The following is a 27,541-nucleotide window of genomic DNA, read 5'->3' as shown; positions in this document are numbered from 1 at the left end:
GAAAAAGAATTACTGTAGATCTATGCGTGGCAGTTGTAAGAATTTTGTTTTATTCTTTTATATAAGGGGAAAGATGGCTTAAGTGAATACAAAAGCTACTGGACGTGTTTGTTAAGGATATCTTAAGTTTGCTGTATTATGTATGAAACTGCAAGTAATAACAAGAAGAAAATCTGAAAAATGTTGTTATGGCATTATGCCAGTCATGGGAAGTACAATTTCATTAAAGTTAATAGGCAATTCCAGATGGGGTGAAAACTTATAGTAGACTTAGAAAATTACATAAAATAAGATTTCTAAATTATATAGCATAATTCAAACAAGTGAATTAATCAACAAAAATAAATAAATAAATAAATAAATAAATAAATAAATAAATAAATAAATAAATAAATAAATAAATGAATAAATGAATAAATGAATAAATGAATAAATGAATGAAGAGTTTCTTATTTTTTTCATACATTAGCAAGTTGAGGTTGTTTAAGATTTGTTTTGGGTAACTATAAGTACCTCATCTGCATCTTTATCCAGTACTGAAGCCACTTCTACAGACAGATCCTGTACCACTTCAAAAGCAACTCCAAACTTCTGTGTTCCGATGGTGTTGGTAGCTTTGGAAAGCTGAGCTGGTTTATTTCTCGATCAGCTTGTTGTTGCTGATGATGGGATGATGTTTTGGTTTATTTATCTGTATTATTTTTGAGATGTTTCTTCACACAAGGAGGCTTGCCTTACCTGTCCTGCTGGTTCCTGAGCTTCTACCACCTTTGCTCTTTGTTCTTAAAATTTCAAGGCAGCAAAAGTGAAGACAATCATAGATCACCAACAAATTGCTCTGAGTAGTTGGGGAATGACAATGATGAGTCATTGTTTGAAAACTATCTCACAGCTAATTGAATAGAACAGAACTTACTGTCAGCGTTCCAGAAAACCCCCCAACTCCAAGTAAAAACTCTGAAGCAAGCATTTTTCAAAGTTCTATTTACTAGGATAGGTAAACTGGCACATCTGGGAAAACCCGAATCTGAGAGGTCTGGATTTTCCCGCAGTAAATCAAAACCCCCAAAACCATCCCCTCACTCCTCAGTTGATCACATGCTCCAATCACCATCCATCCCATCTCGAGACAGCACTCCGACCGCTCCTTCTCCAGATGCAGGATCGACCTGACCTTGACTGACAGGAGGAATGCTATTAGGTCTAAAGACAACCCCTCTACTAAACCTCTCTTCCTACTTTCCCACACATGAGAAGGTGGCAGCATGGAAGCTTCCGGCCTAATATCGCTTCCAAAGCTGACACTTACTCTCTGTGTTCATATGCCTACCTGTAGTTATTCATTTTATGCATAGAAATATGTAATTATTGTAAAAGTCCATAAAGATAAAAACAATAGTAGTAATACAATCAGAGGAAAAAGTATACCTGATAATGAGTCCCTGCAATTTTTTGGCAACATTTTGGATGTGGATTGCTATTGCCTTTTTCCTAAGGGTAAGCGAGAGTGATTGGTTCAAAGTCACCCAGCTGGCTTTGTCCTTAAGACAGGACTAAAATTCAGCATCTCTCTTCTGGTGCCTTAACAACTACATCCAACTAGTTCTTATAATATTAATATATAATTAGTTTGATTCTGTTATCATTTTATTAAATCTAGGCCACGTAGAAACATCCTGTTTCATCATCTTGTTTTTATAATATTAAAAATATTAAAGAAATGTTAAAGTTCAAAAGGGAACACATATTTTGAATCCGTTCTTCAATATGTGAAATGTTGATTCATTTTGACTTATGTAGAATAGTTCTCTTTGCCAGCTCTCAGACTCAATACAGCCAGTTCTTCATAAAATTGCATATTTTGGAGTATAATTCAGCATCTCATTTACTAACTGCTGTGCGTTTTCTCAAGGTTATGTTAACAGATGTAATCACTTGAAAACAAAAAAAGAGTCGTAAAAAAACCTGACCAAATAATACAAGTCGGAGAAATCTCAAATTATAATACCAGTGCAAAAAAAATTGATATCCATCTTTTTAAAATCATTGTTGAGGAGTCCATAATATATAGAATAAGATTGTCTGATGAATTAACTTTAGTCTTCAGTCATAAGTACATTTTATATTTTTTTCTTAAAATTTTGGTCTCTTGATGTTTCAAACTTGGATATTTCAATTCCTTTTTCTGTGTACATATGTATCAGTTGTATGTACGTATTCAATATTGAATTTATCTTGGGCAATTGGAATAGCCCCAACCTGTTTTTCTTTCATAAGGCCTTCAGCAACCTGGGGTGCTGAATATGTCAAGGGCCCCATTTCCTGGCTATATTGCTAACTGGCCAATATCTTGCTCCTATGTATATTTGGATGTGTTTAGTGTTTTTACCGTTTTAAAATGTTTTTAGTATTTTTAGTATTGCAACATCTCTTTGAGAGAACTGGGCACTTTAGGAATGTAAAGTATAAATAAATAAAATTTTTGAATTGTAAGCTGCCCAGAGTCATTGACTAAGATGGGTGGCTATAGAAATTGAATGAATGAATATCAACCTGAAGCTAATAGTTTTATATTTGTTTATAATTTCAATCTAAATATACAATAATGCAGTGTCTAGTTGGTGACAGTATGTTATAGCACTGGGACTAAATTTATACATTAGTGACCCACTAAACTGACTTCTTCTCAGGAGCCACATATTTTTGTTTTTTTATCTCATCAGTGTCCCAAGGCAAACTGGAGAACTAAAGTGTTGAGTTTGGTTTAAAAACCCTCATTTGAATCTGCGCTAGCAGTGAAACTGACCGATGGGCAGCTCATAAATCATATGTAATCTTCCCAACTACCCTATTTGTAGACCACAAACACTCTGAAATTGTGGCAAAGTTCAGTGGCAAGATGGTTGACTTTTAGTAGTGGGAAATTTGGGATTTAAGAGTGAGGAAGGAGCACTTCATCCCTGAAAAACCTCCATTCCCATGTACACAATTAAAATGTGACCCAAAGGAGACAATTTTTGGCTACAGTATCACTGAATTGCTTTTTGCAGTCATTTAGAAGGTTATGATTCCTCAGAAGTAGCCAGCCCTGGACCAAAGGACTTTAATTGTGTCACTGGCTCTCTCATAAGCAGCTAGAACACAATGCTAGAAATAAAGTATATAGTATATAGTATATAAATTTTTCAACATGGTATGAAAACTCTAAAAATTTTTTTACCTAAACTTCATATGGAAGCCGTTTCCAATCTATTGTCCTCCAGATGTGCTGGACTATGTTATTCCTTACTGCCAAGCCAGTTGGAGGGTGATGGATGTTTTGATTCTCTTATATTTTGATATATCTGACAGTACTGAATTAAAGAAAACTTCTAAAAGATTTTGAATTTCTTCCCCATCATCTGTTTTGTGGAGAACTAGTTCATCCAGCCACAATAGTGCTGGTTTGATTCAGAGACTAAAGATATGGGTTAGTTGCAGTACATTTTTCCTTCTTTATTTGTTATCGAGCTTTTTGGGTCTTCTTTCTTCTTCAAGTGCCTGGGTGATGGCCTGTTGTTCCACCATAACCTTTTAACTCTGATAGCAATAGCACTTAGACTTATATACCGCTTCATAGTGCTTTAGAGCAGAGGTCACCAACTGGTGTTCCATGGACCATTAGTGGCCCGCAAGAAAATTTTGGTGATCCACAGAAAAATTATTTGCATTTTTTATATTGCACTAAATCAGGGGTCCTCAAACTACGGCCCCTGGGACAGATATGTGCAATGAACGTTTGTGTTGCTGCAGAGTGTCTCCCCCTTCAGGGTCTTTTTGTGTGGGTCGGAGGGGGACAGAAATTCTGACTTGTAATTTGTGTGGGGCTTTGGGCAAAGGCTGGAGGGAAGCGCTGTTTGTGGTGAAGAGCCGGAGGGCCTTGTTCCAGTGGGACTGCATCATGGCCAGGAACTGGCCATGATGGAACAAAGGAACAAAGGAACATGGAACAAAGCCCGCTGAGTTTCCAGCCACCTGTACCTGGCCTTGTATTCCTGCAGGTCTTTCCTCTGCTTGAAAAGCCTATGCTTGTAGTCCTCACTGAGGTCTTCTGCTGAGCCTCCTTCTCGGTCAGATCCAATTTGAACTGAGCTGTTTTGCCAACTCTTTCTCATGGTGGCTGCTTAGCTCTAACAACTGCTTCCTGTTGGGGCCGTAAGGAGCCCGGGTGGGGAGGGGAAGGGCGAATAGAGGCTGGCGAGGCACCCTTCAGTGTGAGTGACATCGAGTTGACCACGCCCACCCAGTCACATGACCACCTAACCACGTCCACCTAGCCGGTCATTAGGCAGATCATATTACTGGTCCACAGGATTTAAAATTATGAATTTAGTGGTCCCTGAGGTCTGAAAGGTTGGGGACCCCTGCTTTAGAGCCATCTCTAAGCAATTTTACAGAGCCAGCATGTTGCCCCCAACAATCTAGGTTCTTATTTTACCGACCTCAGAAGGGTGGAAGGCTGAGTCAACCTTGAGGCGGTGAGACTCAAACTGCCGAACTGCTGGCAACTGGCAGTCAGTAGAATTAGATCAGTGTAGCTCTTTTTTTTTTTAATCAAGTAAAATAATGAGAAAAATATTTTCTTCTCTAGAGGAAAAAGCCCTCTCTGGTGCCATATGAATACTGTCACATTCAATTGCATATGATCTAAATTAGGACATCTAACCAGGACATAACAAAATCCTTCAAGCCACTGAGGAAATTGCCTGTATAATATTCCTGATACTTGTACAAGCTGACTAATAATGGGTTTTTAATGAGCTTTTCAGCCTTTGTTTCTTATTTGTGTTAAGATACTTTTTTTTAAATCAAAGGCAGCATTTAGCATGTTGATAGAGGGAGACCTTGTACTGTAGGACATCTGTAAAAATTGGAAATAGCAACTAATGCATATGTGCATTTTTGCTACTCTTCTGTTCAGTTTAATCTGTTTTAAAAATGAGTCAAATACTACTGATAAAACCATGAGCACAGTGGTGAAATCCATTTTTTTTTACTACTGGTTCTGTGGGCGTGGCTTGGTGGGCTTGGTGGGCGTGGCAGGGGAAGGATACTGCAAAATCCCCATTCCTTCCCTACTCCTGGGGGAAGGATATTGCAAAATCTCCATTCCCATCCCACTTTGGTATTTGCCAGTTCTACGAACTACTCAAAATTTCCACTATTGGTTCTCCGAACTGCTTAGAATTTCCGTTACCGGTTCCTCAGAACCTGTCAGAACCTGCTGGATTTTACCCCTGCATGAGCACACTTAAACCATCATGGAAACTAATTTATAAAATGCATTTATTCTATACATTATAGGAACAACATCTAACTCGCCAAATATTTGAGAGGACAAAAGTTTGTTTGTTTGTTTATTCATTCGGGGTATGTCTATTTTCATCAAGGGAGATTTGCATTATAGCTTGCACATTTTTTTAAGCTAATGCCTAAAATGAGCATTTTTACTGAACTGACTTGCTTTTCTTCTGCTTTTTGTCCATAAAAGAAAAAGAAGGAACTGTGGTGTCATTTGTGATTCCCCCCCCCCTCTATATAAGATCAAAACGCTGTCTATCTTGAGAAGATGAGGTGCTGAGGTTTTGGCCAGAAATGTCACAGTTAAAGCCTGCACAATTAATTTTAGGAGTTCCTAAAATACAGGATCTATTTCACTGAGATTTGTCTTCAGGTTTTTTTAATGGTAATCTATAGATTTTTAAACATATCTTTTACAGTTTTTATTTCATAATGTAATCATTAACTTTCAGCATAATGCTGTTTATATGAAAACCATGCATACTGCACTAGATTCAGATTTTATTATGGTGATAAGCCAAGATAATTATTTCAGCATTTCTTCAGTCTTAGGCTTCTTGATTTTTTTTAAAAAAGCTGCTATTTACAACAATAAACATTCAGTTTGCTTGTCTAGGCATTTTCCTGAACTTCAAAATAATTTTTCTGCTGCTTATTTGATGATCAGTCAACAGAGGATTAATAATTCTGAGTAGTTTTTAGTTCTTGGAAGAACACAGAGTTGTAACTGTTCCATCACTGCAGATTTTTTAAAGAAAATATTGGACAACCATTTATCTATGATGGAATAAGAATTCCTGTCTTGGGCAGGAGGTTGGACTATAAGGCCCCAGAGGCCCCTTCCAGCTATTTATTTATTTATTTATTTATTTATTTATTTATTTATTTATTTATTTATTTATTTATTTATTTATTCGTACTTTTATACCGCCCTATTTCCCTAGGGACTCAGGGCGGTTTACAGCCAAATAAAACATATATATATATACAGAATAAAACATTAATTTAAAAAACTTATTAAATAGGCCGAATATTTAAAATAGAAATATAAATAATAAAACCCCATTAAAACCAGATTTAAAATTTGAGACTTCCGGTTTGGCTCCGCTGTGTTAATGGCGGCGATTTCAGTCCGCCCGTTCTTTGTGATTCTGTGAGAGCTGTTTAGACAGTGCTAATCTTCTGTCAACAGCTCGTAAATCTCTGCCCTCGGGCAAAGAGGGGGAGATGAGCATTTGAACTGAAGTTTGAGCCCCCAAGAAAAGCCCCAGAATGATTTCTGGTGGTTTGATGGGAACGCTCCTTCGATAGTTCAAAAAAAGCTCCAGAGTCCAGAACGCCTCTGCAAAAGCAGAGCAAAACGCAGCGTCCATCTCCGTGACTGAAGAGGATTACTGATAAATTGTCAACACGGAAAGAATCGAAAGCAGGAGGGCTGGCATTTGTTTGTAAGATGATTTTAACTCCCTGACAGAGAAGTTATTTGAAGAGTGGAGATGAAGAAAGATGGCGTTTTGTGTTTTGAGAGTGAAAGCTAAGGAAATGCTGATTACAATTGCTGGTGTGGAACCTCTAAGAAGAAAATAACAAGATTTTTTTTCTAAATGGAATTCTTTTTAAAAAAATCTATTTCTTTTTATTATCTTTTTTACAGTGTTTAAGAAGAAAAATTTATTGGGTTTTTTTTTTCTTTTATTCCTCCCTTTTTTTTCTTCTTCTTCTTCTTGATATTACTTAGTTTAAAATGGCTTTTAAGCAAAGAGATTTAACCACTTCTAAATTATTGGAAATATCTTCACTTCAGGTACGGAAATTGAAAGAAGATATTAAAGACAGTCTAAGGAATTTTTTACAGGAGCTTATGGAGGCTCATCTTTCAGAAATAGATCAAAAATTTAATGAAATGGAGAAAGAAATACTGGATTTTAAAGATTTGGTGGAAGAGCAGAGTAAGGAGATGAAAAAATTAAAGGAATCAATTACTCCATTATTGTTATCTAGTACACAGACAGAAGAAAGACTGAATGAATTTAACCAAATTAATTTAGATTTGCAAAGGAAAATAGATGAAGTTCAAATTAATTTGAATTTAGAAAATAAAATAGATGATATTCAGGTTAAGGCTGATAAGGCAGAGGAAGAAAGGGTTATATTACAATATAAATTAATGGAATATGCTATAAGGGTAAGGGGTTTAAGAGAATTTAAAGAGGAAAATTTGAAAGAGATTTTTATTCAGGCCTTTGCCCAGATAGAGGGAATGGAACCAGAAGATTTTGAAGTTAATATTGAAAAATTTATCGTGTTAATTCCTGGTGGGCAAGGCAGAAGTGTTTACCGAGAGATGTGGTTATTTATTTTACAAATAAGAGGATTAGGTATGGAATTTTGCAAGCATTTTATAAAAATAAATTTCAAATATTAGGACAAGATATAATAATGATGAAGGAAATTCCTCCTAAAATGTTAAGAAAGAGAAAAGAATTTGCCTTTCTGGTGGATGAGCTTAAGAAACATCAGATATATTTTAGATGGGAGGTTCCAGCAGGTTTAACACTGAATTATAAAGGAAGAAAAGTATTTTCTCAATACAATTTGTAAAGCACGAGATTTTTATACTAATGTATTAAAGATTGGGAATTCTTTGTTAACAGATGTTAAGTTGAATGGTGAATAGATGGTTGAAAATGTGTAAGATAGAAGAAGGAGGAGAATGTTTAATTTTATTAAATATGATTATGGTTAATTTTTGTAAATGACTTATTGTGGATATAAATGTGTAATTTTAGGGGTACTATATGATATATTAAAGGTATAAAGGAATAGGAAGATGGAATATTGTTTAATTTTGGAGGATAGATAGTAAAATTTAGGAACTTGGATTAAATATTATATTTAAGAGATGGATGTAATGTTAATTAGAATGTAATTGTTATAATAGATATATTGTGGATGATATAGGTGTAATTTTAACAATGTTATTTGACATAAGTAAGGTAAAGTGAAGATTTTAATTATTACAATTGACACTTTGGATATTTGTAATATTATTTGTTGTATATATAAATGTTAAAGATGTGAAAAGATGGACTATTGCTTACCCCTGAAGGTTGGACAGAAAAATTAAAGAAACTAAGTTGGAAATATGAACTATTTTTGAGAGATTGCTAAGGGAAGAAAGACATTTTAGAAGAAACCTTGGTGAATATTGGAAGATGGAACGTTGTTTTGATATTGATTGATGAAGGTTGGATACGTACTTTATTCAAGAATAAACACTAACTCAATTGGAAACTTTGAGAATTCTAGGAGTGGAATGGTCTGATATATAATGGAGTGGAAGAAAAGTATCTTCTTTGTCTTTGGAAGGAGTGGAGGTTTTAAGGAACGACTATGGATTATGATTTGTGCTAGATTTTAATTTTGTTGTTAGTTTTATACCCTGTACTCGGTTCTCGGAAGTCCTGGGGGTGGGGGAGGAAGGAAGGAGGGGAGGGGGTAGAAAATGGATTGCTAGTTAATGTACAAAGATGATTGAAGATGTATAATTAATGTAAGATCGGACCTGCCTGGTTACTACTTTAGAATGAAGGGAAAGAAGGAGTAGAAGAGAGAAGGAGGAAAGAGAAGAGGAGGAGGAGGAAAGGAAGGAAGGAAGAGGGGAAGAGGGAGAAGAAAGGAATAGGGAGGAAAGAGGAGAGGATGTAGATAAGAGAGGGGGAGGATGGTTATGGAAAGTAGAAGAAGGTAAAGAAGGAGAGTAAAAGGAGGAAGGGGGTGGTGACCAGGCAGATCCGATTAATTGTATATGAGGGTACATTAAATATGTTATTGGATATGTTATTGGATAAGAATGTCAAAATAAAACTTTTTAAGACAAAAAAAAACAAAAACCAGATTTAAAATTTAAAAATTCTAGTCCAGTCCTGCGCAAATAAATAGATGTGTCTTAAGCTCGCGGCGGAAGGTTCGAAGGTCAGGAAGTTGGCGAAAGCCCTGGGGGAAGCTCGTTCCAGAGGGTGGGAGCCCCCACAGAATATGATTATATTTCTATTTCTATTTCTATAACCATATGATAAAGTATCATAATTTAGTAGATCTCCAATTTCATTCTTACATGAAATTATGTTAAGATTTATCAAGATTACATTGCCTGCCAGCTTGTACATCTTAGTCATAGGGGACAACCTGTCCTGATTCTCTCAGAATGGAGAGCTAATTTCCAGAAATGTTATTAATTATCCTGACAAGAGATTAACTGCATGGCTGTCATTTCCAGTCACACATCAGGTATATCTGAAATGTAATTTTCTATTAGCTATGCTATTTGAGTTATTCTATGGTGAAAGTAGAAGAAGGGAAGAAAAATATAAGAATATATTTAATGAATACTTATTCATAATAATGAATACTTCAGCTATTATAATATAATAATATATATAATTATATTATATTATAATTATAACATTATAATTATTATAGTAATAATTATTATAATACTTCATAAATACTTATTCATAATAATGAATATTTCAGCTTCAACCAAAACAATACAAGAGCACACGAAAGATACAAGCTCATCGGTAAACCGATGCAAAGAAAATAGGACTTCAGTAACAGAGTTGTCAACGCCTGGAATGCACTACCTAACTCTGTGGTTTCTTCCCAAAATCCCCAAAACTGTAACCTTAGACTGTCTACTGTAGACCTCACCCCATTCCTAAGAGGTCTATAAGGGGGGTGCATAAGCGCACCAGCATGTCTACCGTCCCTGTCCTAATGTTTTCTTTTATTCGTATCCTTTTCATATATTTATAATTATGTTTACACTTGTATCTGTCCTAAAATACATGCTTGACAAAATAAATAAAATAAAAAAATAAAATAAAATAAAATATAAAAACTAGGGTCCTTCCTTTAAAAAGAAAAACTGGAAGAGTTTTATCCTGAAATTTTAACTGAATTCAGAAATAAGAAGATTGCCAAGGTTGTTTAGCCCAGCAGCACAATAATATTGACCACTAATATGTTTTTATAGTGTTGCTGTTATGTTTGATTGCATGCTGTTGGTGAGCACACAGCTGGAGGGCTTAAATGGAATCCATTTTGCACTTCACATTAACACAGAGTCAAAGAAACACTTTGTTGTTTTTAACACATTTTTATGCAGCTGCCAAGATATCTACATCCTGTGATCCCATGTGAATTTCAAAGAATTCTCATTTAAAATTGAGAGGCAGACAAGTTGCTAATTTTTACATTAACATATCTGTAACCCCATCCTATAGGAGCTGCTGTTTGGGAAGAGAAAAAGCTTCATCAAAATAAACAAATTGAAGCCAAACTTATATTTCAGTCTCCTTGAGGTCAAGCATGGTGATTCTGTGGTATGGTTTGTCATTGCTTTCTTCTAAGATGGTGTCTTAAACTTCTCTGTATAGTCTACAAGCCAAATATTTTTGGAAGACTGCCATTCAAATACTAAGCAGGCCCATCCTTGGCTTCTGAGCTATAAAAGATCAGCAAGTGTTAAAAAAACAACTTTTACTTAATACAAAAAAAATAATTAAGGTAGATATTTATTGTGCCTTCTTAAGTGATCCCATTTGCATCTGAAGATATTCAGAAAGGTTAAGGGAGAACGCTTAAGTATATTATATCTTCTATATACAAGAAGTGTTTATTCATCTGCAGAGTAAAGAGAATGTTGAGACAAGCTTAAAATTCTATGTCTCATACATCATCAGATGTCGAATGAACTAGAAAGATGGACGATCAAGATTCTGATTGCTAGAGTATCCAGGCTCCATCCTGAAAACATACATTTGCAATGGGAATTAATACTATAATATTCCTACAGCAAGTTAAGATCAGTAAGAGAAAAGCAGAAAGGCTGGCTGACCCATATTTCCTGATGGACATCTTTTGTTTTTGTTTAATGTGCCATTCTGAAATGAAGAGAGAGAATAACAATTGAGGACAAACAAAATATTATTGGAAATTTGTTTGGGGCCTAGACATTTTATTTTGAAATATTTTATCCTAGTCATATTGTAAGTTGTTTTTGACTGTGCTGTTACACTCCTCCCCCCCCCCCCCATTTTGGTAGTGGTGGTGGGGAAGTAATGACTTCATTTTCTTTCACAGCAGGAAACTTCCGCAGCAGCAGTTGTGTATTGCCCTAAGTTAAATTGATTGTAAAGTGTGATTGCTCAAATTTGTCATGTATACTAAGCTTTTTTCACAGAATACGTTGTTGACTGCTGTGTTACAGATTCTGAATTGGCCATTTAGAAAATGCGGTTAAGTGGATTTGTTCACTACTTAACTGTCACTTAAGTATTACACTGTTGCGATTTATCATTTTTGTAGGCCAAGAACTTAAAACTATCACATGCATCTTGAATTTTGAAGTACCTGAACAAATTTGAAATTTGTATCTTCCCTCTTTTGTGATTGACCTTAATACTATACACTCTCAATTGCCTCTGAAATAAGGACATTGAAATTCGTTATAACATAAGGAATTGCTGTTTGTATAGAAACAGTTTTTAAAAATAGCTCAAGTAATTCTTGGACAACAATAACAATAGTTTATATTTGGCTTGGGGAGAAAACTTGTTGGAAGACTCTTGCTGGTTGAAAGTAGGCATTTAATAAAAAGGATGACAGTTTAAGAAAGGTATCGGGAATTATAGTGAATATAGATACTAATTGGGATAGGTAAACATAATAATTCTGCCAGATTATATAATGCAGAATATTAGGTGGATGGAGTTTATTACATTAAGTTATATCTCCTCACAGGTATCTAATGGAAGGCAATTGTGAAGTAGCTCCATGTTTGTTCTAAACTCAAAGAAGAGTCGTGGATTTAACCTGTCTAGATCCAGAGAGTTCTAGGAAAATCAAGCAAAATATTACTTCTCTACAAGGTGGAGACTCAGTATACCTCTTGTCTAATTGATAGTCACTATTATGAACAACTTTGCATGCTCTCAGAAATTCAATTACATAAGACACAGATTTGGGTCATCTAGAAGAACAAGTAATTGCCCTAGTATTTAAATGATTAAAATATTTTTGAGGAAGTCCACAAAAGTAATGGATTGACTTAATTGGAGGTTGACCCTGAATTTTAGACATTTCTCTACCACCCTAGGAAGGTCAGTGTAATGGAATATAGAAAGGAGGTGGATTTCCAGGAGGGAGGGGGGTGTATTCCAGAGGAGTAACCAGTCTGTATGTAACCAGTGAGAGGAAGGGTGAAGACAGCCCCTCCCTAATAGTTTAGAGTATATGCAGATAGTGGAGTAGAGTCCTTAGTCTGACAAAAGTTTGTTCATAGGTATGAAAACAATAAACTGATCCTTGAAGAATCACGTTATTTTATTATATATGGTGGATTTAGCTATGTTGGATAAAAATTGATGTTGGGTCATATAAAGTGTTGGGAAAAAATTTTTAAAAAAGAAATGGAATTGATTAAGGCTTGTGTGATAAAATGGTTATAAAATATTTGGTAATTTATTGTGATGAAAAAAAAACTGATTTTAAATTTAATAGATTAACATTAGTGTAACATTGGAAGATGGAATACTTGCTTATTATCAAAGACTGGACGTTAAATACTGAATTTGTTGGAAGTGGCGGAAATTTCAGTGTACTTGAATGTATACTCACAAGAAAATATACTGGAATGAAGAAGATGGACTATATTTAGAACAATTACTGGATGAAGAAACATCAAATATCTTATGAATGAACATTTCCTTTTCTTTATTATGGAGAAGGAGAGTTGAGGTTTTAGGGGAGGGATGGGAATTTATTGATAATTAATGTATTCTAGCTTATGATTGTTAGATCTTATACCCTGTATTTTGCTCTGGGAAGTCTAGGGTGGGTGGTTGGGTGAAGGTGGGTGTGGGGAGGGGAGTGGGACGTAATGAAAAAAATTCTTTGTAAAACTCTTTAATTAAAAAAAAAAAGAACCACATGTTATTCTTAGTTTCGGACCTAACAATTAGAAAAATAATACTTACCTGTTTCAATTGTCTTATTCTCAGTGAATGTAAAATAACTTTGCATTTTAAAACTATGTATTAGATAAGAGGCAAAAATATTATTATTCCTAGATAAATAAGTCATGGCTTGACTGCCTCAATATGCTGTACAAGGACTGCTCTGGAAGACCACTCTGGTACAGAATGCAGCAGGGCAGGTAGTGATGAGCATGCCTCATAGCCATGTAAGATTCCTTCCTATGAGCTGCCACTCATTGCCATTTTGCTTCTGAGTGTGATTCAGGATGGTGCTTATCTCCCATATCTGCCCAGCTGATTCAATCAGGCATGGGTTTGACCCACACTTGATGCCCTCACTTAAACATCACCATTTGTTGGGGCTGGAAGCACGCCTTGTCTGTCATAATGCCAGCCTTCTCTGAATGAGGTTTCCTAATGGTCCCCATCCTGCTGGTTTTTCGAAGAGCGTTGAAGAACTAGTTCTTGCTGGGGCCTTTGGTGAGAGTAACTGAAAGCCCCTTTACATTGTGTGGGTTTGTTTTTGCTCCTCTCTGGTTTGTCAGCTTGTATTCTTGTTTATTCTTGTATGGTTTATTCCTTTTAATGTTGTCTATCCCTGAACCATCCTGAGTCATTTGCAGTTGGGTGAAAGGAGGAGGAGGAGGAAGGCAATATGATGCTAATGTACCTCTGCTGGGATGTTTTAAACATTGAAGATCAGTTTTACCTGGAAAGTGCCCTGGTTTATTGTTACTATAGCTATAATGGTATGGAGCAGGGATCTCCAACCTTGGTCCCTTTAAGACTTGTGGACCACAAGTCTTAAAGGGACCAAGGTTGGAGACCCCTGGTATGGAGGACCCTTGTTTTTCTTGATTTTGGTTACATGTTACTCAACAAAACAGCAAATGAATCTGGCCATTCCACCTTATCTGTGTGATTCTAAGAACAGCCAGCAATACTGTAGCTGAATCATGGGTGATGAGCAAGAGATGATCAAGTTATCGGAACATGTTTGAGCTTAGTGGTTGAGGCTTTGACTGGAAATAACTCATCTATAATCCTTGTTCTGTATTTCAAAAATACTTTCTTAATATATATTTAATATGGGAAAAGAGAAGGAAGTTCGCTAGAAAGTCTTAAGAATGACACCCGAAGAATGCTTTAAATGTAATGCCAAACTGCAGAACAGTAAATGAGATAATTTGTATAGAAGGGAATATTCCCAGTGTCTTAATCAACTTATACATTGATGAAAGACTCCCTAAATGCTTGCTGGTTTTATCAGTCTTACCTTTTTTATAATGCATTTTCTTAAACGAATGAATTACAAAAAACTAACATTCTGAATTTAAATTTGCAGGTTTCATTTTCTTCTTAGATCTCCAGGAGAAATTGGAGAATTTTTAAACAGGTGAGTTTACAAAGTTGAATATATTCTTTGGGAGGGAGGGACTCTTTTATATTAAACTACTTTTCCTGAAAAAAATACTAGTGGTTAGCCATAACTTAATTTAAATAGAAGCTATTAAGAGTAATACGAGCACTCTCATAAATAGCTGCTTTGGTAAATTGATCCAAACATGAAATACTCCTTTATCAAAAGACAAATTGGTAAAAATACTTCTCAGATTTGCCCAGTTCAAGTATTCATTTTATCTTTTTAAAATTTTCAAGACATGTGTTCTTTCTTTTAAGTATTTCCACACAAAGTTCTGGATTGTTTCCACCCACGTAGAAGACAATGTTGTAGTTTTCTTTTTTTCTTTTTCTTTTTTGAGAGAGAGAGAGAGAGAGAGAAGTTTTTTCTTCTTCTATTTAATCATGTCCCATTCTCAGAAATTGCCTGGACAAGTTCCTGCTCGAAAGCTATCAAGTGCAAGAAATCTAGTAGGTACTAACATATCAGTGAACAGATCTCCACTGGGAGAAAGGGTTAAATATTTGGTGATCAGCAACCATCTAGATGTCTGTAAATTTTAGTTTCTTATCAATTCCAGACAGTGGTGGGTTTCTACCAGTTCACCCTGGTTTGGGCGAACAGGTAGTGGTAGCGGCAGGAGGCTCTGCCCACTCACCCGGACATCATAATGGACGCTCTGCGCATGCGCAGAAGTGCTGCATGTGCTCACAATTCTGAACTGGTAGCAAAGGTAAGTGGAATTCACTACTGGTTCCAGATAAAATACCTGAGGTAGTGAGACTTTGGTATGTGGAGATATAAAAGTCTAAAATTCTGGAGGCCATAGGGTCCCTGTCCCCGTTTAACTAATGTATTATTAAACCTTCCTAATTATATCATCATTTGAATCATTAAGGAAAGGTTATTAAGGTAATTGATCTTTAAATTCCTTTTTGATTTGACCATTCATTCATATAGTCCTAAATAATTGCTGAAACCTGATCATTCATTCAGTTATTCATTCTGCAGTCAGGCGTATTAGATATACTGCAGACACTTTTTTTGCATTCTTTTTTATTGTTAAAAGAGTATGTTATAAATGTTTATGACAGATGGTCTTTTTGAAAATGCATGTAGAAATGCAAATACGAAAACATAACACTACCCAGCATTAACAATCTGGATGCATTTATTTTTAATTTATTTGTTTGATTTACACCACATCTTCAGTAAGTATAAGTGTGACATACTTTATTTAATATAATGTATCTGTAGAAACTTTGATTCAGAATCAACAGATTTATGTGATGCTAAGATGTTGCTGGTTCTTCATATTTAAATTTAAATGTTAGTAGTTGAAGTGATTTTCAAAATGCATATAATGATTCGAAAACATGGAGTTTTTAATCCTACATCAATTTCCTCATTGATGTACTCCTAGAGTTCCCCTATTTTCTAACTAGTCTTACTGAATGTGTACACTTCCTCTGTAGTAAATGCTGACCTACAGGATATAATTAGGGTAGTATCAAAACAGAAATTTGCCCTTCCTCTTTTGGAACTATTTATATTCTGTGAAGTGATAGTGATGCTGGTATAAAAGCATCAAGACATTTATTGACTTAAAGATGAAGAACTCTGAGATTGCAGAAGGATCCAATATAAGTTTTGTTGTTTTAATATCGGAATATCCTGCAAAAGGTTTGGATCACATCGTATTAAGATTGAAACAAAGAATGTACCTTTAATTTTATGGCTTTTAATTAAATGTTATAAGTATTAGGAATAAATGGGAAAAAGTGTCACAACTAGTTTTATAATCTCTCTGCTGTTGTAGTAGTCTATTTTGTGCTGAGAATAAAGTTGTGAAATGAAAGTGGGAAGAAACATAGGTCATAATCTCAAACTTGATTTTCATACACACACACACACACACACACACACACACACACACACACACACACACACACACACACACATATCTTACAGCCTTCAACTGTATAATCACAAATGAAATAACATTAGCATTTCAAACATTTAAATATTATTAAAAATAAAAAAATTGAAATCATTTGTAAGTCAGATTTTAGGAGTGCCTGGGCTTTGAATTTGCTAGTTTTACAACCCATCGTATTAAATTCAAGCTTATTTCTTAAGAGTAATGTGCAGTTCTGTCTTGATTATTTCTTTTAATTTTTCTTTTGGCACAGGATTTTTAAAGTGACACGTTGTGAACCTAATTGATTTGATTGACTTGGGCTTTAGTGCACTGGGTGAATTCTAGTGACTGTGGGTTTATAAGCAAGTTGTCTGATTTACTGTGGTGTTTGTATCCAATCAGTTATGGGTAATTCAGTCGCTCAGTTAAAGATATAACTCGTGCTTGTAACCTTTAACTGGGTGAAACCGTGCATCGTAAGGCAACATTTTTTGAACTAAGCTACCTCAAATGGGCTGGGTCCAAAATCCGGGACTCATGACTCCTGTGGGATTGAAATCTAGCAAATGTGTGGTCACTTCAGTGCTGCTGTACTGTCAACTGGAGAATCAGTAGACCAGTCCTGCTTTGGCCCTCTAGAGGCTAGGTAGACCAGTCCTACCACTGGCTGCTGCAGGGTGATCAGCCATGGTCAAGCCAGCAAAAAATTAATCCAACTCTCACTGCTTTTTTGTTCTTGGTCATTCTGTTTCTCTGTTTAAGTAAAGTAATATCTCTGAAATTATGACCCTTTATTGTCTTAGTTAGTATTAACCAGTGGTGTCCAACTCTTGGCAACTTTATAGGCAAGTGTTCTCCATGCTACCCTGTCAAGCAGTTGGATGGTCATCTTTATATCAGCTTTGAAGGTATCAAACCAGCAAGTTCCTTACTTGCCCCTTCTTCTTGACCCACGAACCATTCCTACCATCATTGACTTCTCCAATCCATTTGCAGGCATGGCATGGCCAAAGTAAATCCTTTATTGTCTAGTTTCTTCTAAATGTAGACACACATCCATGTAATATTTTGGGTCTGTCGGTAAATGCTTCTTTCTCTATTATGCACATCTTCATGCAATGTAAAAAAAGATTATGCACGTTGAACTGTGTTGATCGTAAGCAAGACTTTTGATAGCCCAATAAAATCCCATCCAAAATGTGAAGGCAAAGAAAATGTCTAAACAGGGTTTGTCTATGTCTGTGCACACATTACCATTTCTTATGAGGTGTAATTGATTATACAATTCTGATTTTACAGATTGGAGAAATTGATTCAAAAGAAATACATTATCAGGTAAGAAAATAGTCATTGTATCAAGTTTTTCAGTGTAAACTGCATATTGTTTTTATATATTTTTGAATCTAGTCTATTTATGTACACCCCAATTCAAAATAAGTCTTGCCCCTATGTGGGTCTCTCTGAAATTAATGGTATCTTCATATATACATATTAGTGAATATATCTTTAGCTGTGATCGAATTCAGAAATCCGTGAAATTTTACAAATTTCCTTAATTTATTAGCACTTTAGTTATACACCTGCTGAAACATATGCCAAAACTGCTTATTTTGGATCGTTAGCCAATTAAATAATGGAAAGAGTATATTTTAACAAAATACGTAACTTCAGTGTTCTTAAATTAGTAAAGTGTTATGCTATTAATACTGCTGAAAGTCAAAAGCTCCATAACTAATGTGAAACATGCTGTTTTCTAGTATTAGTTGTTTATACCTGATGTTTTTGTACAAGGTACATTTTCAGAATAAATTCCTGAATTGTGCTATCTGAAATGTATTCATTTCTTGGATTACAGGTAGTCCTCAGCTAGTGACTGCCTCATTTAGCAATCATTTGCAGTTACTTCAGTGATCAAAAAATAATCTTAGATCAGTCCCCACACTTACTGTACAACCTTCATGGGTCTATAAAGCAAAGGAAAGATGGATGTAAAAATCATAAGCACAGTTGTGTTTTCAGTTAGTGACTGCTTCACTTAACAACTGAGTTGCTGATCCCAATTGTGGTTGCTAAACGAGGATTATCTGCATTGACTTCTCCAAAAGAGTATGTACCAAAAATGTATAATAGAATAGAATAGAATTTTATTGGCCAAGTGTGATTGGACACACAAGGAATTTGTCTTGGTGCATATGCTCTCAGTGTACATAAAAGAAAAGATACGTTCATCAAGGTAAATAAAAAATAATAGTTACAACCTTCACAACAATAAAGCATTTCTAAATCAAGATTTCTAAAGTAAATTGTTAACATATCCATGTAAACCAGATGCCTAAAAAGGAACTGACTGAATTATCCATTTCAGATCATTGAACTAACTTCAGCATGACTTTATATTTTATACTTATCTTAATCCAGTATTTACTTAATAATTTATATCTTGTGTTTGATAGGTTTTGCTTCAAATTATTTGCTCATAAATATCTTATCGGAAAGCTAGATTGTGTTATTAACAAAAGTACCTGACATTATTGAACTCCTGTATAGTTAGCATACTATGAAATAAATAAACCTATTGATAAAGGTAATAAAACTATGCAGTTTCCCAGGCAGAAAAAAATTAATAAATCACATGAACATAAAAGAAGCAGAAAAATAGGTAGCATTAGTACTTTCCCAATCCTTTATTATTCTTTCTTGTGTCAATATCCTGTTTTCTCTTCCTATCCAATGCAGACGTAAGGTTTCAGAGTTCATTTACATAAATTATACTTACCCCGGTTTGATAGGAAATAGGCACTAAAATGCAGATCGGTATACATATTAAAACATAAATATTGAAGCAAGGCATCTTAGATGCTGTGTTATTATCAATCAAGAAAACCATCTTAAGGTTATAATGCTCATCCCCCAATAAATGCCTATTTATGTCAAGGGGAAAAAAAGCAACTAACACATTCATATTGAAGATTAGGGAAGAAATATAGAAATTAACAGTATCCTAATTCTTCTACATAAATTAGTGGTGTGGCCAGATTTGAACTATTACAGAGCATTACAAGGATTTTGTAAATAAGTGCAAAGCAAATGACCCAGGGATTAAACTACTTTCCCTTTAAAGAAACATGGTAACTTTTCTGCTTGGTCAAGAATCAAGTGGGTTAGGGGTGGAGAGTGACTTGGATTACTTAAATTTGATTGCTTAACAGTCCTTAATTATAGGAAAGTTTTTAATCTGGCTCAATGCAACATATTCCTTTTGGAAGTACAATATAAAATGAAAAGTAAGAATATGTGTCCCTGTCCATTTTGGTTAGAGAGAAAAGTGGAAACAATAATTATCTGCTATTCTGTGAATTTAAGGAAGTGGTTATCCTGTTATTATTATTGAAGTATCTGATAGAAGTTCTAAATTCTACAAAGTGCACTTATTAAGGGATTATATTATTGTTGTGATATTGCAGGCTAGGAAAAGAGAATTCGGAATTTGAGATTTTGAGATTTTAGGGAGGACTGATACATTTTTTGAGTTGTTGGATTATATATTTTATTTATTTATTTCCAGTGTTTTATACTACCCACTTGCAAAATTGGCAGGACGCAGTAAAGCACAATAAAATACTAAAGGCAAACATGTTGCTAAAATAATGGTCAGTATATATCAGTGTCAGCGAACCTATGGCACGCGTGCCGGAAGCGGCACGTAAAACCATCCCACGACAAATGTGTGGTCTCACTGGCTCCTATTCTGCGTTCCTATGATCATATGTGTGCTGGTCAGCTGACCATTGTGCGCGGGGAGGCAGCAGAACCCGGAAGAGCGGTATGCTGTCACGCATGCGCAGGCAGGCACCCAAACTTCTGGGTTAATGACACGCAAATGCACGATGGCCAGCTGTTCATCGGGCACACATCCATGTTGGTATCCTGGTGTTCGGGTGCCGGCTTGTGCATGCGTGATGGACTGCTGCTCTTCCGGGTATTGGTGCTCTCACCCATGTGAAGACCAGCGGGACCGCGCATACCTCGCGGGATGGTTTCGCGTGCCACTTCTGGCATGCAGGCTGGCATGCGGTGCTGTCAAAGGTTCGCCATCACTGGTATATATAAAACAATCATTAAAACATAAAATCATATGAAGTGTATGTGTTTTGATATACTCTTTTTTCTATAATCGTACAATAATAGTACTCTTAATCATAGAAATATATATTTATGCATGCTCTCTTGTTTTTATAACAGTCTGCACTGCAATAAATACATTTTTATGGAATATTTAAATTCATTCATGGTGTAGAAAATGTGGAGAAAGGGAATTCTGGAAGTTCCATAACAAATAAAAAAAGATGGGTCTTTATAACTTACTTTAAAATGTAATAGCTATCAAGTTGGGTGGCTTTAAATAATGGTTGACTTTCATGAATTAATTGTGGCTACTACAAATGATACTGTGTATTTTTCCCAGTATCAGAAGAAATGTGTCTTTTTATTATTATTTACATCCCATGTTTTGCCCATGAGGCACAGTTAATACATTATTAGGGAAATCAGGCAAAAGGGCACTATTATATTCATGTCTTCTTTGTGCGAATTTACCCGATTCATCTTAATCTTGACAATTTCTGGAACAACATGCTGGAATAAATCTGCATTTGGCTGAATCAACATGGTTCTTCTAAGATATTTATACAAAAAATTGCTGATAGTGAGTTAACACAGGATAAGTTTTGGAAAGAATAAGAACCACATTCCCAAATAGCTGATTCTGTGCCTTCAGGGTACATTTTGACAAAGACAACACAAAATAGGGTGTGTGTGTGCAACAAATACATAAACACAACATCCCCCTGCACACAAACCAGAAAGGAACCCACATTAGACAAACATATACAACAGTATGTACAGACACTGATTAGTCCCTAGGAGAAGATGTGAATGCACACATGCATATCTCTCCACACCCCATATTATGTTGTGACACAAAAGAAAATACAGACATCTCCTATGACCACTGCTGGTAAAAGGGTTGGGAAGCATTCCTGAAAGCCAGTCTCAACAGAATTTCCTTGTCTTGTTTTTTCATCCCTTATTCCTATTGACAAAAAAAATCTATTCCTGCTGATCTTTCATTTTAATTATAGCATATCATAAATTCCAGCCTTTATCACTGTCTATTTTATTAGCGCTCTGCCACCTACATTTTTGTTTTAAGATCAGGTATCTGCAATGCGCTGGAATGGGTGGAGAAGATTTGTGTTTTTGTTTTTACTTTGGCAAGCTAAGATTGCCACTTAGTGGTCAAATCTTCTAATGACAAGTTTTCCGCAGCAACAATAAGGCTTTGAAATTGATTTGGGATTTACTTTTATGTCGAGGGAATTGGCCTTAGTTGTCTAGTTTCTTAAATGACTTCCACTTCATCTCCACTGTGAATGACTTGGACGATTTCATCCCAGTGCCTATACTTGGAATGTTAAATGATACCAAACTCCACAAATACGGTAAAAGCACCAGGACAAAGATCTTCACAGCTAGAGATTACGTGTCTACCATCATTTTTATCCAGTTAATGTAACTGAATAAAAAATAAATTACAGTAACAATAATACATTTTAAATTTTAATAAATCATTGATCATTATTATGAAATTTTAATTTAAACACATGTTAATTAGATTTTTGTTTTGAGCTGAACAGATTCAGTAATGAATGAATAATTCTTATGTTTATGTTGTTTTTTAATTACCACATTCGTATCGTCCCTTTCTTTCCAAGTTGCGTGTAGCAACTTGAGGGTATTTTCTTGTTTTATTCTCACCACACCAATCCTTTGAGAATTGTTACACAGAAAGATGCTAACTAGCCCAAAATCAACTATATAACCAAGTGGGTTCCTGAACCCTTGTCACCTAAATCCCGCCTAAGGTAAATCCAAAATCTAGAATATTCTCTTAAAACAAAAGTACATGAGGAGATTTCTTGATCAGTCTTTTTCTCTTCCTAACTGTATCAAAAATTGGCTGGGATTAAGGAGAATTTGAAGAATTACTTACTCTTACAAGTTTACTAAGAAACACAAATGATAATATATATAATCCCTCACTCAGCTTTCCATTTTAAATTACACAAATTAACAAGGGCATTGTAAACCACAACTATGAGTTCACATGTGGCACTTAACAAAAATGCATTCATGGTTAACTAGCTCCATTTGTGGACCTGGAGTAAGATGTGGACATGCCTTATGTCATTTAAATCTATTCCAGGCCTACATTGAAAATGGGAAGATAATAATCTTTAACAATGTCCCTCCAAATTCCTTCACTATGTATAGAGCTTAATTTTCATTATTTTGATGATCTGTCTTGCCATTTTTAATCTCATCCAATTTGTTGGAAGATTTTGTCATCTAGAAACCCTGTAAAATACTTCATATACATTGTAAGCCGCCCTGAGTCTTCGGAGAAGGGCGGGGTATAAATGTAAACAAAAAAAATAAATATATATATATATTGAAAGTCAGAGCAAAGGCAACAAAATAAGTGATTAAGCTACCTGATTTTGGTTTAGTCTGTTGCAGGGGTGTCAAACTCTTTGCTAAACCGGGTGGGGGCATGGCCAGCACATGACACATCTGGCCTGCATGCCAGGAGTTTGACAGCCTTGGTCTGTTGGGTGAACCTTGGCTAGCAGGTGATTTTCATAAGGTGCAATTAAAAATCCATAAATTAGTATGATGTGTGAGTGAGAAATACATGAGGACCAAAGGAATTGTTTAGGCAGCCATGGTTCCTACAAATAAATCCTGGGATTTACTTTAGAGTAAAATTCATGTAGAACTGTATGATAGATATCTACCCTATAATCACTATCATGTGAACATAGACTGATCTTTAAAAATGTACTCTGATGTTTGAAACTGATGTTACTCACCTATTTTTAAAGTTTAACTTGTATTTATCTACCTGGTGAACATACAGAGGAATTAAATGTTTAATTGGACCAAATCAGACTAACAGCCATAGAAAAACAAACTTAACAGATAGAGAAGACATTTCCCTTTTATTCCTAGAGTCCAACAGCAGAGGGCACTCTGTCACTAACAGAATCAATTCTGAGTTTCTGTTAGTCCCTTTTTAAAAATTCTTCCTTCCTATGAAGCCATGTTGAATGAGCAAATGTCTATAGACTGGTCTGTGAGTTTTAAATGTCTCCTTCACAGGAAATCCACTGTGTAGCACTGCAGGGTTGTCCAGACATTGCCACAATGTCCACTTCTATGCATGTGTTTAACTTTGCTCATATCATTGACCAATGTCTGTTTTCTTTGAATAATAGATCACTTTAATCACATGCTACTCTAATATTATGAAAGGAGCAAGTGATATTTACTATGAAGGTTGTCTATGTGTGATTAATTACCATGCAGATTTGTTATGGCTTAAAACTAACCACTTCAGAACAAACTTTGTACAATGTAAATAACATCTTAATATACAACTTTTGGTATTGAACTAACTTTAGTTTCTTGTTGCTTCCTATTAAATAAGCCATCTTTACAAATACTATTCCTCATACTGCATTCCAGTATAAATTGGAATATTTCCTTGATAGTATTTGACAGTTTTTTTAATCAGCTGCTAGAATTAGATTTTGCTTTTCTAATTGCTGAGCTAGCAATTACTTGCTTTTTAGGGAAGTGATTCCTGTTTCAAGTTACAATAAGAAAGTTTTGTTCTAAATTGATTAACAGGACTAGTTAATTTTACAGTAATTCTTTTTTTAGATGACTTGCCCAGGAATTTCTATTGATTTAGCCAGAATACATTTTTGCTTATTAATTCCATCATCTATTTGCTATTAATTACAAAAAGAATTGGACAGTACCAGATTTTCCTGCTTAATGTAGATATCTATTGCTTCCTTCTAGCTGTCTGAGAAACAAGTCAGTGTTCTTTTTTAAAAAAAGAAGCTGACACAGACACACAAAAACACTAAATCAGCTAAATTTCTATATTGTTGATGTTGATTTCCAAGTACCATTTTGGAGTCAAGATGTATATTCAAAGCTGCAGTTCTGTACACCTGTACTTGGGGAAAGGCTCCATTAAACTCAGAGTGATAAGCAAATGTGGTAAGGTGCGAACTATAGACAGTAAGGAAGATTACCTTGGCTGAAATATGCGAGAGCCATTATCTAGGCAAAAGTGGCTGAAACATTTTAAATCCAGAGAAATGAGATAACATTCAGCAATAACTCAGGCAGATGGAGTTACTGCACAATCAGATTCGCAAGAGTCTGCTATTATAGCCAATGTCAAAAAAATAGCTTTAGGGTTTTTTTTGTTGAACTGACTTTTTGGTCTGGTTCAGCTTGCGGGGCGACACAAACTACACAAAGTAGCAGTTAAGGCTACTTGTTTCCATTTATTTCACCTTTTTAAAATTTTTTATTTATTTATTTATTTATTTATTAAATTTTTATACCGCCCTTCTCCCGAAGGACTCAGGGCAGTTCACAGCCATAATAAAACAACAGCAATATACACATAAAACCATAATTAAAAAACTTATTATACAAATGGCCGAATTAAAACATTAAAAATAAAACCCCGAATTATAAAATATTAAAACATTAAAACTAATTAAAATCCTATTAAAATCCTATGCCAGTCCGGCGCGAACAAACAAATAGGTCTTTAGCTTGCGGCGGAAAGTCCGAAGGTCTGGCAGTTGCCGGAGTCCAGGGGGAAGTTCGTTCCAAAGGGTGGGAGCCCCCACAGAGAGGGCCCTCCCCCTGGGGGCCGCCAGCCGACATTGCTTGGCGGACGGCACCCTAAGGAGTCCCTCTCTGTGCGAGCGAACAGGTCGGTGGGAGGTATTCGGTAACAGCAGGTAATAAAAATAAGTTTTTATTTTTATTTCTCATAAACATATTTAAATGTACAGTCTTTTTTCTATCATTTTCCATTCATCTTCTCTTTTAACTTTCATTTTTAATTGTTCGGGGCTGCTCTTTTACCATTTACCCTTCTTTATTTTACCATTGTACGTTTATTTCACTATTATTCTCTCCATTTTTTCTTTAAATCTTTTGCTGAGTGTGGGGACTGTGCTTCCATTTTCTCTTGTGCTGCGTTAATTCATTAAAAACCTTATTTGAGGTAGAGAACATGCTGTGTCAGCCTTGTAAATAATTTCTTAATGAGCTTGCTTGCATATATAGGTAATTTTCTGTTATGGTTCTCCTGATAGATTCCTGCCACAAAGGGAAAAAAAGAAACAAAGTCCCAGGAGGTATCACAGTTACCTTCTGTTGGAACAAGGTGCTGGCTCAAGCACAACTATAGATAATTGTTGTCTTGATGAAGAGAATAAACTCTTCTCCCTCCCAGGCCTGAAAAAAAGAAGGTTCTTGAAAGGATCATGAGGCTTTTCAAGACCATATGCTGTCCTAAAGGTACATTTACTACCAAGAACTGCATCAGCCTGTTTTAAGGTTTTGTATATGTAAGGATTGAGAGCCAGTTTTGTATAGTGGTTAAAAATTCAACACAAAAATAGTTTGTCGTGAAAGCAACTGCCTGTGAAGGCTCCTGGATTGGGGCTGAAAGGTGAAAGTGGATGTAGTATGCTCCCTCCCATAATGGGGTAGACCAGGTTGCCCTGACGGAAAACACTTAATCTTTCCCCTGGTATAGCCAACAAAGGGAGGAGAGCCCATGGCTTAAAGTAGGGATCCGGATCTGGCCCGCAGGGTACTTAGATCTGGCCCGTGGGGCCGCCCTGGAAACAACGAAGGACCGGCCCACAGTGCTTCTCCCAAGCTCCATTTTCTCTGGCAGAGGGTTGCAGGAGGCTGTTTGCAGCCAAAAATGGACCTCAGGAGCTCCATTTCGCTGGCAAAGCACTTGGTCCACCACCAGTGCCCTCTGATGTTGAGCTGGTCATGCCCCCCCCGCCACACCCATTCCGCTCCCCCAAGGTCAGATACAGTCCTCTTAGGAATGGGGTGAGGTCAATAGTAGACAATTTTTGGTTGAAGTTTTTGGGATTTTGAGTTGAGACTATAGAGTCAGGTAGTGAGTTCCAAGCGTTAACAACTCTGTTACAGAAGTCATATTTTCTGGAATCAAGTTTGAAGCGGTTGACATTAAGTTTGAATCTATTGTTTGCTTTTGTATTATTGCGATTGAAGGTGAAGTAGTCTTTTACAGGAAGGATACTGCAATAGATGATTCTGTGTGTTAAACACAGGTCTTGTCGTAGTTGGCGTTCTAAGTTTTCTAATCCCAGGATTTCTGGTGTTATAAGGTATTTTGTTGCTTTCCGAGGAGCGGAGAACTCTTCTTGTAAAATATTTCTAGACACGTTCTATTGTATTAATGTCTGAGATGTGGTATGGGTTCCAGACAGGTGAGCTGTATTCAAGAATAGGTCTTGCAAATGTTTTGTATGCTCTGGTTAGTAGTGTAGAGTTTTTGGAAAAGAAGCTGCGTAAAATTAGGTTTACAACTCTTAGAGCCTTTTTTGCTATGTAGTTGCAATGGGCTTTGGCACTTAGGTCATTTGATATGAAAACTCCAAGGTCTTTAACAGGGTGGGGGTCATCTATAAGGTAATGTCCATCAAGCTTGTACTTATTGTTAGGGTTCTTTTTCCCAATATGTAAGACTGAGCATTTGCTGTTTGAGATTTGGAGTTGCCAAGTTTTAGACCAATCGGATACAAAGTCAAGGTCTTTTTGAAGGGTAGAAGTATTGTTAGTGGTGTTAAATAATTTGACATCATCAGCAAAGAGGACACAATAACTTGAGATAAGGTCACAGAGATCATT

The 27,541-nt window shown here is 35.7% G+C and overlaps 1 protein-coding gene across 15 annotated transcripts in view; it reads left to right on the top strand.

The window, feature by feature from the left end:
- The window catches only part of CYRIA (CYFIP related Rac1 interactor A), an 85,903-nt gene that overhangs the window by 24,916 nt on the left and 33,446 nt on the right, over nucleotides 1-27,541 (top strand). For 10 of the 15 annotated variants that reach the window (XM_058178943.1, XM_058178892.1, XM_058178862.1 and 7 more), the window contains 2 exons: nucleotides 14,728-14,778; nucleotides 18,005-18,040. The gene's annotated coding sequence lies outside the window, so the exon portion shown is untranslated. Of the gene's footprint in view, nucleotides 1-14,727; nucleotides 14,779-16,402; nucleotides 16,468-18,004; nucleotides 18,041-27,541 lie in introns of those variants that run through there. The other 5 variants (XM_058178883.1, XM_058178936.1, XM_058178960.1 and 2 more) reach the window with 2 other exon arrangements.

This window comes from Ahaetulla prasina, chromosome 1, assembly GCF_028640845.1.
Source record: "Ahaetulla prasina isolate Xishuangbanna chromosome 1, ASM2864084v1, whole genome shotgun sequence".
NCBI classification, from domain to species: Eukaryota; Metazoa; Chordata; class Lepidosauria; order Squamata; family Colubridae; genus Ahaetulla; species Ahaetulla prasina.
This window is presented reverse-complemented; position numbering and strand designations above follow the sequence as displayed.